General features: G+C 36.1%; 1 long non-coding RNA gene across 1 annotated transcript; it reads right to left on the bottom strand.

Moving 5' to 3' along the window:
- Nucleotides 1–370: 370 nt before the first annotated feature.
- LOC143443959 (uncharacterized) lies at nucleotides 371–19,066 on the bottom strand. Its single transcript, XR_013113417.1, has 3 exons — nucleotides 18,373–19,066; nucleotides 16,451–16,624; nucleotides 371–507 (listed from the first exon to the last, which is right to left on the bottom strand). It is a non-coding gene; the product is annotated as an uncharacterized LOC143443959 (long non-coding RNA).
- Between the last annotated feature and the right edge of the window lie 411 nt (nucleotides 19,067–19,477).

The raw sequence follows: 19,477 nt of genomic DNA, 5'->3' as shown, positions 1-19,477 counted from the left end.
CACAGCTCATTGAAGGTAGAGAGGTCAGACTCCTGCCTGTATGAAGCTTTTACCCCTATATTCTAGTCTGTTCAGTATGAGAAGCTACTCTGAAGGATATGGAAAGAGAAACCTAGACACCAACCCAACCACAAAATTCTCCACCTACAATATAATCTATCCTGCCGTCAAGAAGTACAGGGGCAATGGTGGTACAGAACTTGTGGGAGTGACCAAGCAATGTGTGGCTTTACTTGAGGCACATACCATAACAGTAAGCCCATGTTCTATACTACCTGGATGGCCAGGTAGGACCAAATACAATAGGCAAGAAAAAAATGAATGCAATAATTTCTAATAATATTCAGTTCCACACATAGATCCATGCCTTGTCCAGTCGTCATCAGGGATGTTTTCTCTGTCAGCTGATGAGAGCAGGTGCAGAGAGCCACAGTCAGACATTATGCAAAAAGAAAGTCTAAATTGAAGATCTCCATCATGTCCCCTTGTTGGAGGTCGTGGAATCCACTGAAAGAAGGGAAGAAAAGATAGTAGGAGTTAGAGAGGATGAGAACACCAGGAGAACAAGGCCCACTGTATCAACTAAGCAGGGTTCACATAGGCACAGAGACTGAAGTGGCAAGTATGGAGGCCTGCATGGTTCTGCACTAGGTCCTCTGCATATATGTGATGGCTGTTAGCTTGGTGTTTTGTGGGACTTCAGTGGGAACAGGTGTATCACTGACTCCTTTCTTCCTATTGGGTTATCTTGTCTGGATACAATATGAAGAGTTCTTTTGCTTTGTTTGTTTGTTTGTTTTTGCAGTATATTCTACATCTTATTCTGTTCAGTCTTGCTATCTATTTCTTAGAGGCCTGATCTTGTCAGGGCCTCTAAGAGAGGGGTAATGGCTCATAAGTAAAGGAGATGTGGGGAGGAACTTGGAGGTATGGAGGGAGGGAAAACTCTGGTTGGGATATGAGAGAAAAATCTATTTTCAAGAATTAAAAATCAGTAGGTATCTAAGTCACAATCTAGCAATTGTTCATATGTTTGGAAACTGATTTATTTAATATGTAAATACTAGCAGTTTAATGATCTGAAGAAACAACATTCCTGGAGAAGTTGATTTTTTTAAAACAAAAAGTGTGAATCCACATACAATCAAGTTAACACTTTGTTCAGATGCCACTTTCTATAATTCTAGTTGTTTACAAATGGTAAAGGTGTAAATAAAAGGTTGAGTAAAAAAAAAGATGATACAAAGCTATACATTTTAAGTTTATTTCATTGTATGTATGTGTCTTTGCATTGTTATGCATGCCCACGGAAGTCAGAAGAATGTGCTGTATGCCCTGAAGCTGGAGCTAAAGTGGTGTGAACTCCTAAGGTTGGTTCTGGTTCTCAATTTCAGGTTCTCTAGAAGAGTACTAAGCATTCTTAACCACAAAACTATCAGTCCATATCCCTATAATCTTATGCTAATTGAAATACCAATAGTTTTAATATGATTGTGTTTTGTCTTACAACTCCTAGGTCCTTTCTCTAATACCATAGGGAATGTTCTTTCTTGTCTTCAGAGAAAAAAAAAATGCTAATATTCAAAGTGTCAGTCTACGTGTACAGAAAAAAAAAAAATCCCAGGATCAACTTGTTGAGAGCCACACTAGCCCCACGTTGGGGTGACCAAAAAATGTCGCGGCCCAAGCAAAATGTTGAGGCCCGGGCTGACCCACGTTTGGGCGGCCACTGTATCCCAGCCCAAGCTCCCGCTCTGGTCCTCGAGTCAGGGTTCAGCAAGAGGGAGAGTGAGGACAGACTCGAAGAATGCAGACCAGACAGAGTGTAATTCAATCCCGTTTATTCTTCAGTCTAAGTCCTAAGTCTTGAGTTCCTAGTGCCTAGTCCCTAGCTCCTAGTCCCTCCAAGTTCCAAGTTACTTCTTCCAAGTTCTCTTCCAAGTGCCTGCTACCTGTCTTCTCTCTGCTGTGTCTGGTTCTCCCTCTATAGTCTGAATATCTCTTCTGTGTCTCCCTAATGTCTGATTCTGATCTGTTCTGTCTCTGCCTTTTATATGTCTCACTTCTAAGCCACGCCTTTTGGTCACACCTTTAATTATGCCCTTACGTCTTGTCTCTAAATATTATATCTAAATTACACTCTTAAGTCACACACCTTTAATTTCACACACCTTTAATCTCATGCACCTTTAATATCAAGGTATCTAAACCAAGATTATCGGAGTGTGCTCAGCTGTTGTAGGCTATTGTAATCCAAGTCACATGTCAGGGTATATGGCTCAAGATGGCTGCAAAGCTGATAGCCGCTTTCTGCTAAAAGTCGGCCCCCAACATCAACTAGTTTATCTATTCTCAAAATCTAGCAAAAAAATTAGTTGAGTTTGGAATACAACATTTTTTTTTGTATTTCTGTCATCTTTTATTTTTTTTACTAACCAGCATTGACAACTAGGAACAAATACATATTTTTTTCTTTTATTATTGGATATTTTATTTATTTACAACACAGATGTCATCCCCTTTCCCCATTTCCCCTCCCTAGAACCACCTATCCTATACCCCTCCTCCTTTATGCTTTTATACATTTTAATTACATGCAAGTATTAAGTTCAGTTCTAGGTTGCAGAACTAGCAACACACTAGATGCAAATAGTCAAGAAACAAGAAAAATCAATAAACACAAATAGTCAAAGAAAAAGCAAGGCATTAAACCCAAGTATGTGAAAACTCCCATGATCACTGTTTCTAAAGGCTTATCAGGATGACCAAAGTATCTGAGCCTACTTCATGATACTAGCCCAAGGTCATTTTCATGTCTGAAGCCTACTTCCTTGTTCTAGCCTAAAATTTACATTCCAGTCTGAAATTACTTCTTTGTTCCAGACTAATATTTAGATTCCTGCCTGAGATTACTTCTTTGTTGTAGCTTACAATTTAAATTCTTACCTGAAATAACTTCTTTGTTCTAGTCTAATGTCAGATTCCTGCCTTGTTCTTGGCCAAAGTCATCTTCCTGCCAAGCAGCCCATTTCCTTGTTCTTGGCCCATGTCAGCTTCTTGCCAAGCAGCCTCAAAGGCTCTCCACTTCTCCCCCTTTTTTATTATGTTAACAAGACTGAGCCTGTCTTAGATCATTCTGACAAGAATGCCTTCATTTCCCATCATGGAATACGCATTATCAAAAACAATGCACTTATGTCTTAGGTTGGTAATGCTCTGTGCAGAATCTTACCCATCCTTGGCTTGTCAGCCTGTTAATTTAATAACTCTATCTGGGGGTCCATTTTCAGGTTCAAGCCATGTACTTGGCTGCCAACATGTTGATGTTGTTAAAGATAAGCTTTAACATGATGGGCAGGAATAAAAGTATTCCCAGGACAAAAAGGGCTAGTCTGATCAATCTATATATGCTATCTCTGAGGTTTGACCAAAATGGAAATACTGACCTCAGCCCATGGATAATTTTATCAGCATTATCTGCAGCATCAAAGGTCAACAGAGCAGCATTCTTTAAATTCATAATCTCACTATGCAAAGTTAACACACCCAGAGAAGTGTTAGGATTGTGCCAAATATCCTACAGGTGTCTTTAAACTTTTTTCTAATTATAATGACAATCATTGTGAATTTCAAAAGTAACACTACTCCAATGATATTTGTCATGACACTTGGGATGGCTCCTAATTCTTGAACCCTGAACCTCCTTCAGATAATTTGAGTGGGTATAGAGCATCATTCTTTGTTCCAGATACCTATGTAAATCCTTTTGTATACTCAATATATTAGTAACATTTTTTGCTAGATGGAAATATCATCCTGAGAGAGGTAACCCAATCACAAAAGAACACACATGGTATGCACTCACTGATAAGTGGATATTAGCCCAAAAGCTCACAATAACTACGATACAATGCATAGACCACATGAAACTCAAGAAGAAGAAGAAGGAAGACCAAAGTGTGGGTTCTTTGGTCCTTCTTAGAAGGAGTATCAAAATATTCAAACAGAGATCTCAGGGTCTAAACCAGCTTGAAAGTGCTGGAAGAATTGAGTTGGGCTTTAAGCAGAAGCAAAAGGGTAGCAGGCCTGATTATTGCTGGTATAACAGCTTTAATTCCATTAATTGCTAGCACCACTGCTTCTGCAATAGCATTGACACAAGAATGTTTGTTTTTATTACCTTCATCACCATACTAAATTTATCATTATTAATAAGGTTATGATGTTGGCATTTGTTTCTAAATGATAAATAAATCATAGTTATCATTATCAGATATTATAATTAATGTTATCTGTTTGGATTTATGTGATATTATGCTTTCACATATGCATCAAATAATAAGCCATGTTTGATGGTAAATAAAAATTTAGAATTTCAGTATTACCTAAAAAAATGAGAAATTTGAGGACAAAATAAGACTTTCACTAAGGACATGGTAGCTTGAGTGGGAACAGATATTAAAGGATCAGAGCTACTTACAGTAAGGCCACAGGTTTAAACACTGAAAACAGGAAGCAAGTGATTGAAGAGTATTACTATATTCCTTTAGTAATCAAAGTGAGAAAATAAGTGAAAACTCAGATCAGAGAGACAAATCTGGGCCAATCAATGTTGAAATAAGCTGACTAGAAACTTATACATTGTAAGACATAAGTTCAAATGGCAGAAGGTGATTGGCTCTTCTTGGGAAATTAAGACAAGGACGGGCATGGCACATTGCTGACCTAGAATATGGGGCCAGTTCTTACCAAGCTGGCAACACTAATGTAAGAGCAAATGGTTTATTGTCTCAGCACTATAATGCAAGCTGGAGGGGCCCTAGATACAGAGGCCCTAAGTCTACTCTGCTGGTTTACCACTCCTTGAATCATTGCTCAGCAAGTATGGGACAAGTTCTGAGTCTGGAAATTTTCTGTGCACGAAGATGATCTTCTGATGACTTTTGGTACTTACAGAGAGGTAAAAACTGAAACAGGCCTTTATAGGACAACAAAAATAGGAAGAAAATTAAGCTTTGGAGATTAATCATGGAAACATTTTCTGTCTCTTAGCTATGAATGACTAATCTGTCTCTGGATAATATAAACATCAGTTGTTCCTTCTAACATGGCTTGGGACGTTTTATTGGTTGAAAACAAAAACATTTTTCCAATCATTCTCAATTTATATAGTCAGGATAGATACACAACCTCTCTAAACATTTTTATTGTATAATATATAGAGTGTTGTGCTGTTGACTTTCCAGATGTCACCCTCTGACTTTTTAGTAACTTGCTTCATGCTATGAAGGAAAGACAATTTGATTCTATGAGGGTAGATGTAACTTATATCCTTCTTATACATACTTATGCATGTTAATATAAGAAAGAGTACAAGAGATGCTTCTTGGAATAGTTTGGCACAGCCCATAAGAATCCTCTCATGTGATATGCTAGGGAGGGTACAGCATGGATCATAGTCAAGAAGTTTCAATAGAGCCATCATTCATTATAGCTGTTCTAGTTCAGTATACCATTGGGACCTAGTGCATATTCCTCAAAGGTGAAGCAGCCAAGTTTCAGTCTCTGCTCTGTCACTTGATAGTTGTCAGCAGTTGTGAAATCACCAAAGCTCACTGTTTTCGGCTTCTCTAGTAACAAAATATAGATCTAACAAGCAGTCCTCAAAGACTACCATTAAATAAGTCATTATTTGTGAAATGAATTGATTATAAAATTGTAAATATTATTTATGTTATTTTATCTGAGTGGCAATATTCTGCATGTATTTGACAGTAACCATTTCTAGCATGGTTAAAAACGAACATGCTACCATTCTCTGCTCGTGTAATTAGAATATGACATCTGTGAAAGCAAACCTTGTAAATTCATTGAGTTCCTTTTACTGAAAATTCAATATGGCTACAGTACAAGTCCTAAAATGGACATTTTGATTAAATAACTTGGTAAGAGTTGATAAGATAATAAAATATATCCTGCTAGACTTGGCATGGAGGTACACGGGTATCATTTCAGCAATAGAAGAAGAAAGAATAGTCTTGAAAATTTGAAGACAGCCCGCACAATGTAGTGATGTAGAGACTTTCTGTCTGCAAAACCAACAAACCAACCAACAAAACAACCAACAAACCAACCAACAAACCAACCAACCAACTAACCAACTAACCAACCAACCAACCAATGAACTAACTGACTAGCTAACTAGTTTCCATGTTGAGAGGCCCCAGCCATGCTATTAACATAATTGCTCTCTGAGAGACTTAACCTTGTCATCATGAGACAAAGTGTGGAGTAGGGATCAAAGCATTCAAGTTTGATCTGCTCAGAATTGTGATTAGGACTTGTTTTTCTTTCCCAGTTGTAACACATAACATTAGTTTCCCAGTGACTTCATTGCACTTTCATTCACAGTGTTTTAACTTAGAGCTAAGTAACCAAACTCCACAGGTACTTCCGGTATTCTGTAACTCTTTCAGGTGCTGGACAAGATCAACTTCATTTCTTCTACGTGTTTAGTGTACTACCTATTTTACTTCTGTTGTTTCCATCTGAAACTGACCTCATGGGTGCTGACACATGTTCAATGGTTATATAAGAAATGTTGATATTTTGTCTTTCGTGCATTGAGTCAGTCTTCTCTTTGCACTCTCTTGCAGTTCTGACCTCAGATTTCTTTGAAGCCACTATCCATTTGACATGAAAAATGTACTTACAGTCTCGTAGCTAATTATTTCAAGGGGAGGTGAAAAAAGAAGTCTCCAGTATGGCATGATTAAGTCCATCTGCTTCAGCTAAGCAATCACACACTTCAGAATATTTTTGTAATGACAACTTTTCAGCAATTGGTTTTTGTTAAACATTACATTCTGGTCATTTGGGATAGTCGTTTGGTTTTTCTGTATATCGTTAGAGAATTCAGGCTATCCCACAGTATGTTTTAAAGATAATAAGGTTTTGTGTCTGAAACGGTATATTGTAAAGTCTTTGCCAGTTTTTAACAAAGATAATCAGCTCCTGTGTTGTTCACATTTAGTTCATTGGCTGTCTGACCTCCTAGCACAGAAAGTGAGTGATCATATTGTCAGTGACAACCCCATTCCAGGTCTAAGGTGAGAAGTCACAGTAGGGGCTTGAAGCCAGATTGATGAGAACATTCTCTGTATCGCTGAGGAGTGACGATTTTCATGCTATGCAGAGAAAATTTCATATTAGGAATTCCTCTGCCACTCAAAAGAAAATTTTTATAATGGGTCTGAATTTAAATATGCCACCTAGCAGCTGGTAGCATATTAAATTCTATCATATTATATTTATTATGTAAAGAGGCTCGGCATCAAAACTGATGACCTGAATTTGACCCTGCAGACCTACATGGTAAAAGGAAAGAGCTGACTACTGCAAAGATTGCACTGATACCCACATGTGTACAATGGTGTACATATATAAACACATACAGATATGCACATTCAAATACATATAAAGAAAAGTTTTAGTCTTCAGAGCCTTCCTATGTTAATGAGCCTAATGCTGCACCATTCAGCTGTAAAATTGATCTCTATAATCTAGAAATCATTCATTAAATAATAGCCATGGTTACTTATAAAAGTATGAACTAACTCATCATAAATCTGTGTAAAATAACCAGTAACTTAAGTTATATTATCTCACTTTAATATATGAAATATAATGGATTTTAGAATTTGACGAAAACTTAAAACTAATAGAATTTCAAAATATAAATGGGTTTTTACCTTGCATATATTCTGACTACATTTCTGTTATGTTCTGAATGTTCTGAAGTTTGTTAAGCTTAAGAAATTCCACAAAGCTTGATGTAGGACCTATCAAATCAAATGCCAATATGAACTGTTATATCTAAAAATATCTTGAGTCAGAGATGACTACTTGACCACTGGACAGCACTTTCTGCATCTATGTATGAACTCCTTATGGCTTTTGTGTTTTATGTTTTGGTTTTTTTTTTTTTTTGAGGTGTTTTGATTACTTTTGTCCTCTTTTAGCTGTTAGAAAAAGATGTTCATTGTCAAAGTTTCAGACCCATTTCTAAACTATGTCTCTGGTCTGACCAGCATTAAAGTGTGTGTTCAATAAACCACTCTTTTCTGACTGATATTGGGGTTTGTAGTTTGTGGAATGACTCCTAGAACATAGCATGTATGGCAGTTTACTGGAACAGTTTTATAGAAACTGTTACAGAAAGAACAAGCTAGTTCAAGGTGAAGACATAAGTAGCCAGAGAATAAGAAAGAACAAGAAGATTAGAACTTATTGCCAGAGGTCATATGAGGCTAGGCAGAGCAATTCAATCAAAAGCTGAAAGAAGCCAGACTGAATTAATCAGCTTGGCAAATTATATTGCATGTAGGCTAGAAGCTTGCACACCTAGGCCTAGGAAGAATTAGAACAAAGAAGGAAATGCTTTAGACTCAACCCAAGTCCTGTATTCACAAAGCTTATATATGGCTTTCATCTCTTCACTTCATCTGAGGAAAAAGCAACATTCACACTTATTCTTTTAGGGGAACCAGAATTTAAAAAGCTGGGAACTACTCTTGTCAGAATCCATGCATGCCTTGATGATTTCTTCCAGGGCATTATTAAATTCTATTTGTCAGATTCTTAGACTACGTTCTGCTCCTGAAATTTTAGGCATTATGTATTATTTCCATGTTTCCTTGACAATTATTTAAACCAAGTGTGATGCTGCATATCTTTTGTCCCATCATATGGGCAACAGAAGCCATAAACAGATTTCTGTGAGTTTAAAATAAACCTTATCTACATATAATGTTCCAGGCCAGAGTGAGTTAAAATGGCAAACCAACTAACCGACCAACCAAAAAATAAATACCCCAAACCAAAACAAAAACACAAAAACAAATATGATATTTTTGCCAGTGTCAATACATACATAATAAGTGTTTTTAGAAGACTTTTATATGCCTTCCACTTCAATCCATACATCTTCTTCTGGTTTGACTGCCATGGGGTTGAAATGACTGTACATGGAGACTAGCAAGTGAATTACCGGTGGGTAACTAATTTTACCAACTCTATAGTTAAAAAAAATATTAGACTACATAAAAAACTGAACTTTCTTCCTAATGAGATATTTTCAGCAGTTAACACATTGTCTATGGGGACTAAGTTCCAAGACTTTAATGAAGGTTAAAAGCCACAAACAGCATGAAACTCTATAAACTCCTGTTGTTTCTGTACCTTCAGACTTATAATAAAGTTTAACTGATAAATCAGGTACATTAGGAGATTCACCATGCTAATTAATAAAAAAGTACATTAAGAGATTTACCATGCTAATTAATAAAAAACATAGCAATTATAGCCATATATGCTGATGAATTATTAGTGTCTTTCAAAATATCTTCTTACATTATTCATACCTTGGGATGATATGAGATTTATCAGTGTCCATGTGATGAGATGAATTACAGTGATTTGGCCTAAGGAATAACAGAAACCTTAGACTCTATTAACATTTTAAGTATCTCAAGTACAGGATTATCTCCTTTGGGGGTTCCTGAATCATCAAACAATGATGATATTAATGGTTGAGGAATTTTTATATGTAGAAATATTTTCATTAAAAAATTAAAATAACATTGTTATGTATGTATGGTTATGTGTGAGCTTGGGTGAGAGTGTACACTTGTAAGCCAAAAACTAGCTTCCTTGATCTCTCTATATTTTTTAATATATAACACTGGGAGCTGTCCTTTTTAACTCAAGAGATAATTACATCTTTTGATAATTACATTGGTGACTTTAATGTTGTTTTCCAGCTGTTGATTATAAACATATTATTTACTTAAATGTATATAAAATTTAAAATACTTCATCAAATTTAAATAATATTTATTCTGATCATTCCTCTTGGTGCTTTCATTCAACTTTTTCTGTAGCTACTAATTCTTTTTCAACATCTCATCCTTAATACTTTCTGACAGCATTTTTTTAAACCTTCCTTGTTAGAAAACCCTTCTTTGCCACTTAGTCTTTCTGTACAGATCACACGCCTGAATTCACTTGCTATGGCACTCAACTGTAGAAGCTGTCTCTACAGAAGTCAATTTCCGCTTCTGAGGCGGGTTTTCAGGGATTTATTTTATTGTACTTGAAGTTAAACTTAGGCAATAAAGGCTTCCATATATAATAATGACATTTTGCTTTTTTTGTATTGTTACTAATCCTTAACTATGCAGATCCTTGGCCATCATCTAAGAAGAGATGAAAAACATGTGTCAATAGATATGTCTGCTTTCTCTTAGTATCCATGAGATTGTTCATGGCCACTCAGCTATCTTTAACATTTCACAATGGCCTTAATGTTGTCCTTTCTAAATTTGAGTTATATTTGGCTTTCTGTTTTCTAGCTATTCTATTTAATCTACAACCTGAAACCTCCTTGTAAAGGATAAACATTTTGCTTATCTTTTATTGTTTATTACTTATTTTGAGACAGGGTCTCTTTCTTTAGCCCTGGCTGTCCTGGAACTTGATATATCAACCAGCCTGGTCTCAAACATACACAGATCTGCCTGCCTCTGCTTCCCTAGAGCACTGAGGTTAAAGGTCTGTGTCATCATGCCTTGTAAAAAAATGATCCTTCCAAAAATGTACTTAAAAATAGTTCCCACAGTATATCTCCTGCTAGTTCCATGAATAGCATGGGAAACTACTGTCAGATGAACTGCTTTTGTACCAACCAGGAATCCAGGCCATTGACCAGAATCCATTAATCAATGTGTTCTTTTATTTCTGGAAATGCTAGTTATCTTACAATAGTCTTTGTGTTGTTTACATTAATTCTATTTGGCTAATTTGCACATATGACATGAATTCACCCATTTAATATCCACATTGTAGTAATTATATTAATAACTTTACTGAGTGGTATAAAAGTCAATATAAATCAGTTTTTAGAAATGAGGATTGTCCTTCTAAAAGAATCATTGCTCCCTTATATAATTAATATCTCTTTCCATCTCTGGTATAGTTGACTATTAATTTACTTCCTCTTATTTTTCCAGTTTTGACAGTTCATATAAAAAAATCATCAATATATGGCATTTTATTGTCTTGTCTTTCTCATGGAGCATAACAATTCAAGGTTATTTTATGACAAAGCACATGTGAATAATTTTTGATCCTGGTTAATATTTCACTGTACAGATGATCATGTTCCATTTTATCTATGAAGTTATGGGTATATTTTTAGTTTTGGAATAAGATGCGTGACTTACCTTTGAGCATATGTCTTTATGAAGAAACATGTTTTCAGATCTATTTAGTACTCAGAAATCCAAGTCCTGAGTTATAATGATATTTTACATTTAACCATTTGAAAAATTAGCAGCACCAATTTACCCCCAAAGTATGTATTTCTACTCCTTGCCAACTTCTGTTGCTTGTATTGTTTTCAGACTCATATAAGTCCATGTAAATGATATATTCTTATTTGAAATTACTACTGAAGAAAAGGTAGTAGGAAGAATTAGAGTTTTAAAAACATTATAACACATACTATTCATTAATTTGTAATTTTTGTAGAAAAATTTCAGAAATTAGATTTTCACTCAACCAATGGACAGAAGCTGCTGACCACTGTAGTTGAATTGTAGGGAAAGGCTGGAAGAAGCTGAAGAGGAGGGCAACCCTGTAGAAGGACCAGCAGTCCCAATTAACCTGGACCTCTGAGATCTCTCAAACACTGGACCACCAACCAGGCAGTATATACCAGCTGATATGAGGCCCACAACACATATACAGCAGAGTAAGTCTGGGTCTGGGTTCAGTCAGAGAAAGTGCACCTAACCCTCAAGAGACTGGAGACCTCAAGGAGTTTAAACGTCTGGTTAGGTGGGAGTAAGGGTGAGGACATCCTTGTGAAGATGGAGAGATGGGGAGGTCAGAGGTGGGGATGGTCAGAGGGTATACCAGGGGAGGGGAGGAACAAAATCTGGAGTGTAAAAAAATAAGTAAATAAATAAATAAAAGACCTAAAAAGGGCAAATTTCAGAAGTTAGATTTACTTATAAAATTCAGGAAAAGTTGATTTGATGCTTCTTGCTTTTATTAATGAAAAGACTTACCAAAGCTTCCCTCCCCAACTCCAGAAATATTCGTCCAATCTCAAGTGTTACTTTGCTGAGTTTTTTTTATCACCTCACAAAACTTAACCTTATTTGAAAGTCATTTACTGTCTTTCTTGATTTTTAGATATTTGTTTGCTCAATATTTAAATTTCTCAAATTAGAAATTCATTTTTAACAGAGCCTGCCAACATCTAACTACTATATGTGTAAACATACGTGAAATCATGCCTTTTTTTGTGATTGGTCATGAGTATGTCTCATGACTATCTTATGACTAGGTCAGATATACATAATTTTTCAAGATTATATATTATTTTAAATAGAATAACTAAATTTATATTTTTATATGACACAATAAGCATAAAGTTCTAATGTTTTCTTTTAACATACAATTTACAATGGAGATCATTGTATTTCTATATGTAGATGAAGGATTAAGACTTTAGCATAAGAGCTGATACCAAGAAAATGTTAGATAAAAAGATGGGAAATAGACCTTAACTTTCAGGAGCAGGTAAGGACTTTCTGATTAAGACTCCCATAGCACAGGAATCAATACAAACAATTAATAAATGAGATTGTAGAAATCCAAAAAGCTTCTGTAGAGCAAAACAAGCAACAAACACTATGATGTTAATAAATACATAAATGAATAAATAAATAAAAATAAAAAGGTAGCCCATACAATAGAAAAATAATATGTTAGACCCTTATCCTTCAGAGCATTAGTGTATAAATATACAAAGAAGCATAACTCTGAACCCCTGAGAAAATAAATAACCAAATTTTTAAAATGGTCTACAGAACTGAAAAGAAAATTCTTCAAAGAAGAAATGTAAATGTGTAGGAAATACATTAGAGTGCCACTTGGGAGATACAGACTAAGACTGTAATATTCGAACTAACCCTAATCAGCATGAGAGTCATCAGAAACATAAATGACAAAAAACCACAACAATGGATGTGGTGAAAAGGAACTTCTTAAACACTGTTGGTGGAATGAAAACTAACACTGTCACTTGCAAATCAGTATTGGGGGTTTCTCAGAAAAGTAGAAATCAAACTGCCATGGGCCTAGCTACAGCATTTGTGGGCAAAAAGCAAATGGATTTTAGATCCATCCATAGAAACTCATCCACATCTGTTGTGAGTCTCTTCACAAAAGTTAGGAAATGACACCAACCTTGCCTCCCATTAATAGATGAATAGAATTTTAAGATGTGATTCATATATAAAATTGAATATAACTCTGCTGTGAAAAATTAAATAGAGAAATCTTCACTTAGATGAAAGGAATAGGAAAACAGTATACTTCATAAAGTTCTAAAACCCTGGCCCTGATAAGACAAATGCCTTTAAATTCCTTTAAATGCATGTACATTAAAATATTAAAGAGTTTGAATGAAATTATCCTGTATAAGTAGACAATGTTTCTCAAAGAAGACATTGATTGTTAAATTAAAAGTCATGGGATACCTCTTTATGAGTTATTGGTCAGGGAGACCCCAAAGTGATGTCAATTATTGCCCTAGATTACCTTCCATAACTATATTTAAAGACCTTGCTGTGAAATACGTCACACAATTTCGCTGCAGAACAGAGAAATCAGTCTCAAACTAATCATGTAACTTTATCTTAATTGACTAGCTGTCATAGTACTGGCAGGTGTTATGCAGACTGCTTGGGGGGAAAAATTTACCAGTGGTCACACCTAGCACAGGATCTACATGCTGTAAAATGACCTGCTAAATCAGATGTCCTTACAAGCAATGACATGACTATTAAGGTTAGAGAACCACTTCTTGAGTTGGGAAAAATAATGAAATCATGACTGGTACTGTAATCCCAGTCAAAGCTTATGATTGGAAAATCTTAGACCCTCTAGAAGAACTTACTATTGTTATTCTACTCAAGGGTCATGCTGTCAAAGTGATATATATATATATATATATATATATATATATATATATGTGTGTGTGTGTGTGTGTGTGTATACATATATATGTGTGGGTGTGTATATATATACATACATATACACACATATATACATACATGTATATATACATACATATATACATATATGCATATACACACACATATATATGTATATATATGTATGTGTGTGTGTATGTATATACACACACACACTCATAAACTGGCTGACTGGCTGTTCTCAATCTTGGTTAGAGAAGCTTCTTTTTGGAGTGGACAACAATCAGCAGAAAGATTTGTAACTAGTTAAACTGCTGAGAATATGCAACTGAATTCTTGGCCTTAAATGAGATTTGTATATTAATCTCACCACAACCAAGAATCAAGTAACCCCTTGAAAAGGAAGCAGAATAAATATAAGTAACAGAAGGTAAGGTGACTGTTGTGAAATGCTGTCTTCTGGGCATGACATGGCTATACCAATCATGAATTCACAGTAGCTGGGTTACATACATAAGGCTTGTAAAGATCTAGTCAGCCTAAAGCCTAGCATATATGGAGTAGTTGATCCTCAGGCAACACTCTTCACAGACAATCTTTTCTGGATTAATAGAAGCCTTGGAGGCAGGGTGGGGATCATTATTTTATTATAATGTGATCATTGGCAAGATTTCCATGATCTAGAAGAATGGTCCCACACCCATACTAATGTAGATAAGCATTAATAAGATTTAGTATGTTAGAGAGAGAGAGAGAGAGAGAGAGAGAGAGAGAGAGAGAGAGAGAGAGAGAGAGAGGAGGGAAAGGGGAAGTAGGGAGAGAGAGAGGGGAGACCATGTTTTTGCAGGAATATGGGAGAGTTGGGAAGGAAGGAAGTGTGTGTGTGTGTGTGTGTGTGTGCAACCATAGTGCATTGTCTAAGTTCATGAAAGTCTCAAAAATAAAAAAAAAAAGATCTTTAAAAACCAAGGAAGACATAAAGTTGTATGAGATATGGGGATCAGAGAAGAGTTGGAGGAGGGATGAATATGATGAATATAAATTATATACTTGTATGGAATTTTCAAATTGTAAACTAAAAGTATAGTATTGAAAAAAGGAAAGTAATCACTGATCATGGGTTATCCTCAATGGAGGAGTTTGGAGCCCTTTGCTCATGAACACAAAAATATCACTCACCAATGCTATTAGCGTTCAGAAAACAATTCAAATATTTTTCCAGATTTGTTGCTAGGAAATGGGCTCATTTCATTTTCATTTCAAACTCCAATGCGAAAATGAAAGATTAAAATAAATGATGTCTGAAATGTATGGTTGCTGACAGGTGACAGTTGGGTAGTGACAGTATATAAGTTTGCATTGTGTTTCTAAGCATTTGTTTACTTTAAAGATTTAATGTAAACTTGGAGTCTCCTCAACATATAATGTTGAACACATGCTGCTGATTTTGAAAACTATGTTAGTCATGCAATTATTTATGAAAAATATATACCTCAGAGTGTCATAATGATATTCTTTGCCATTATCTTTAAACAGGGAATATTATATGTTATTACTTTTTCCAAGAATTGGGTTATTAGGCTTATGTATTATCATTGCAGAACAAAGCTCATTTTATATTTCTAGGATACACATAACTACATTAAGCATGGTTAATAGCATTGATTTTTTATAATGTGCTTATTATATAGTTTAATTTCACCACAGTAGGCGTTAATGATTATTTTTACCAGGCTATAATAATATTTTACTTAAGAATTTGGTGGAAAAACACTTTTGGAGACCTTGTGAATAATAACAGCTAAAAAGAAATTGGTTTTTTTTTTGTTTGTTTGTTTTTGTTTTTTTTGGCTTGTCAGCCATATTGCTCTACAAATAATAAGATCACAACATGGGTTCAGTGATGTGGCCATTTCTTCCAAAATATTTACAACAGTGATGAGTCTTGACTAGACTCCATCGATAAATTGCATATTTACTTGAGTGTGTGTGTGTGTGTGTGTGTGTGTGTGTGTGTGTGTGTGTATGTATTTTTTAAAAAACAGAAAAAAGAAAGCCAGGCTTTTCAATATCGTGAGGCAAATGATGACACTGAGTTTGTTTTGTGTTGCTCATCTATTGCTGGGCATGGGACCTTGCCTTAAGAGTTGTTTGTATACTTAGTGAGACTCTATTGGAGGAAACCAATTTTTCATTTGTGAGTATTTATAAATTGGAGACAGCTTCTGGGTTAAATATGGAGTGTTGTGTTCACTTCTCTTCTGGCTGGGATATCATCTGGTACATGCTGCCATAGTCTTTGTGAGTTCATATATATGTACATTGATTCTGTTGATTTAAAAGGCCTTCTTTTCTTGGTGTCTTCTATCCACTCTGACTCTTACCTTCTTTCTGCCTCCTCTTCTGTAGGGCTCTTTGGGACATGCTGGGAGGGATTTTGTAGAGACATCCCATTTAGGTCTGAATGTTCCATGATCTTTGCATAGTCTATGTCCTTGATGTTCACAGTGCATAAAGCTGTTCCCATCTGTTGCAGTAGGAATCTTCTCTGATGATGCCTGAGCAAGAAAATGATCTATGTATATTGTAGAATGTTATTAACAGTAATCTTATCACTATATATATTTTTCGGTTTTTAGACCAGTATTGTGTGGTTTTAGCCTAGGTTCTTGGTTACCCAAGAAGTGTCAGGTATGTGTTTCAATTGGGCAATGGGTCTTCAGACAAACCAGATGTAGATTTGTTATGCTGACAAGTTTTGTGCCACCATTGCACTAATACATCCTGAAACCATACACCATTGTAGATCAAACTGTTTGTGGCTGCCTAGGTACTTACATTTTTCCTTTGGTAAAATATATAGTATGTTCTTGTACCAAAGAAGCTAGTACTAGAATGTAGAGGTGAAGGCACAACGTTTTCATGTTCAAGGAATTGTGTAGGTATTGTCTTCTGAAACTGGGATTTGCTATTGGTTTGTTTAGAGCATATATAGTCTTAGCAACACACTGGGTTGTTTGAGGAGTCCCCTAGAAGTCCTTGGTGAACAACTCAATTAGATATAACCCTATCCTAATATTCGAAGCTTTATCTGGTGAAAGTTGGCAAGTTGGGGCCCTGTCTTCCTTTTATTTGGCATTTCATTTTGCTCACGTTTATATGTGTTCATATTTAGAAAGTTTCAATACTACCCTTCAAATAGCTCTTAAATTTAGTTATCTCTATGACATATTCTCTTCCTAGCCTCTCTTCCTCCTTCCTCTACATTATCATCCCATTCATGTTCCCCCATCATTTATAATTATCTACTCTATTTCAGTTTCCTAGGAAGATGTATCTCTCCCCCCACTAGTACCTTGCTCTACACTTAGACTTTGTAATTCTATGGATTATTGACCTAACAGGTAGTAATATATATATATATATATATATATATATATATATATATATATATATCTCCCATGAGGGGTACTGCTTACTGCCCTGCTCCTCATGACTTACTAATTGTGCTTTCTGATAGAAAAACACACACAGGACCACAAGCCCATGGATGCCATCACTCACAGTGGGATAGGCCATTTACTATCAATTACTAAATAAAATTTTCTACAGGATTGCCTATAGCCTGAAATTATGGATGCATTTTTAAATCTAGGTTCTCTTCTCTCAGATGAGCTCATGTCAAGTTGACGTAAAACTATCCAGAACAATCCCCTTGTCAATGTGACACACAAACATATCATTATTATGTCATGTGTCAGTTTAAATAGATTTGGTCCTCATAGATTCATGTGTTTTAATGCTTGGCCATTGGGAGTGGCGTTATTAGGAGGTATGGCTTTATCAGAGTAGATATGGCTTGTTGGAGGATGTGCACCACCATCACTGCTTAGGTGGGCTTTGATTTCTCCTATCCTCATGTTCTACCCAGTGTGGAAACAGAGCCTCCTCCTGGCCTCCTGCAGGAGATAGTCTCCTGGCTTTCTTTGGATCAAGATGTAAAACTCTCAGCACCTTCTTCAGTACCAAGTCTGCCTGCAGGCTGCATGCTTCCTGCCATGACAATAATGGATTGAACCTCTGAAAATTTAAACTTCATTATCTTTAAATTTTCCATCTCTAAGAATCCAAAATTTCTTAATGGTTTGAACACTCTTAATTGTGAACTTTTATGATCTCAAAAGCAAAATAAACAATTTCCAGCTTTAAGATGGAAGAACCAGAGCATAGTCACAACCAGATCAAAGCAAAACCAAACTTCCAACAGTGTAAATAATATGGTGTCCAATGTCTGGGTTCCACTCACAGTCTTCTAGGGTCCTTCAAAGAGCTTTGGTCACGTTTTGGGTTCCACTATCTGTAACACAGGCAGCTTATTGTCTGCATTCCATCTTCCTCCACTCCAGTGATGCTGCTGTTCTTGGGGTGGTCATCCCATGATACTGTCATTTTCAAAATGCTGGAGTCTTCTCCTACAGCCAGGCTGCGTTTTTACCAATAGCTTTTCCTGAACTTTCTTCCGGGATCCTAACCCTGCCACACAGTTTCAGCTGCTCTTATCCTCCCAAAACTAGTACCACCTGGGTGATGTTAACACTACCAAGTTCACTTGCCAGAATAAGGTATAACCTTAGCCACTACTGGAATAGATCACCTGTGTGCTGACTCTCAGGAAACACTTCCCAGAGGATTTCCCTTCAACATTGCTAGTCTCTTCTTAATCACTGCTAATTTATTACCACTTGGCCAGCAGCAAATACCTCAACAAAGCAAAGGCTTCACTCTAGTAGTTCTGGATTCCCTACTAATCAGAACCATAGAACCTTAATTCAGAATAACATATGGCTTGGATAGAGTCTTTAAACTTTCTGTGATATTTCACAAGCCAGGCCTTCATCATCTGCACTGTTCTCAACATTCTTATCTTCCAACTGCTTAAAGAACAGCCCACTGAAATCTCAGCATTTTGGCTCTTCTAGTCCGAAGTTCCAAAGTTCTTTCCACAATCCTAAACAAACAAAGAAAAGCAAAATATAACAAAGCAAAACAACAACAAACAACAACACCCTCCACATGACAAGGCCAGGCACAACAATACACCTTTTCTGGTATCAATTTATCTTCATTACAGCTTCCTTTGGTATGATGAAACACCATGACCAATGTATCGGGAGATATTTAGAATGCGGTGCTCAGTCCAGCTTGTTAGGGGGCAGCCACCATTTTCCTGCTGCTCCAGCTCTGGACTATGGCTCTACCTATCTAGAAACACCGGCCCTGACACCCATGAGATGCCAGCGTGGTGGCTGGCTCTGCCAACCCAGTACACTGCCTTCGCAAATCTTGGCTGAGCCCCTGATAATATCCACCATCTTCATGGTACCCAGTAGAAAGAAGACTCTTACAGCTTA

The sequence above is a fragment of the Arvicanthis niloticus genome, chromosome 11, assembly GCF_011762505.2.
Source record: "Arvicanthis niloticus isolate mArvNil1 chromosome 11, mArvNil1.pat.X, whole genome shotgun sequence".
Classification (NCBI taxonomy): Eukaryota; Metazoa; Chordata; class Mammalia; order Rodentia; family Muridae; genus Arvicanthis; species Arvicanthis niloticus.
This window is presented reverse-complemented; position numbering and strand designations above follow the sequence as displayed.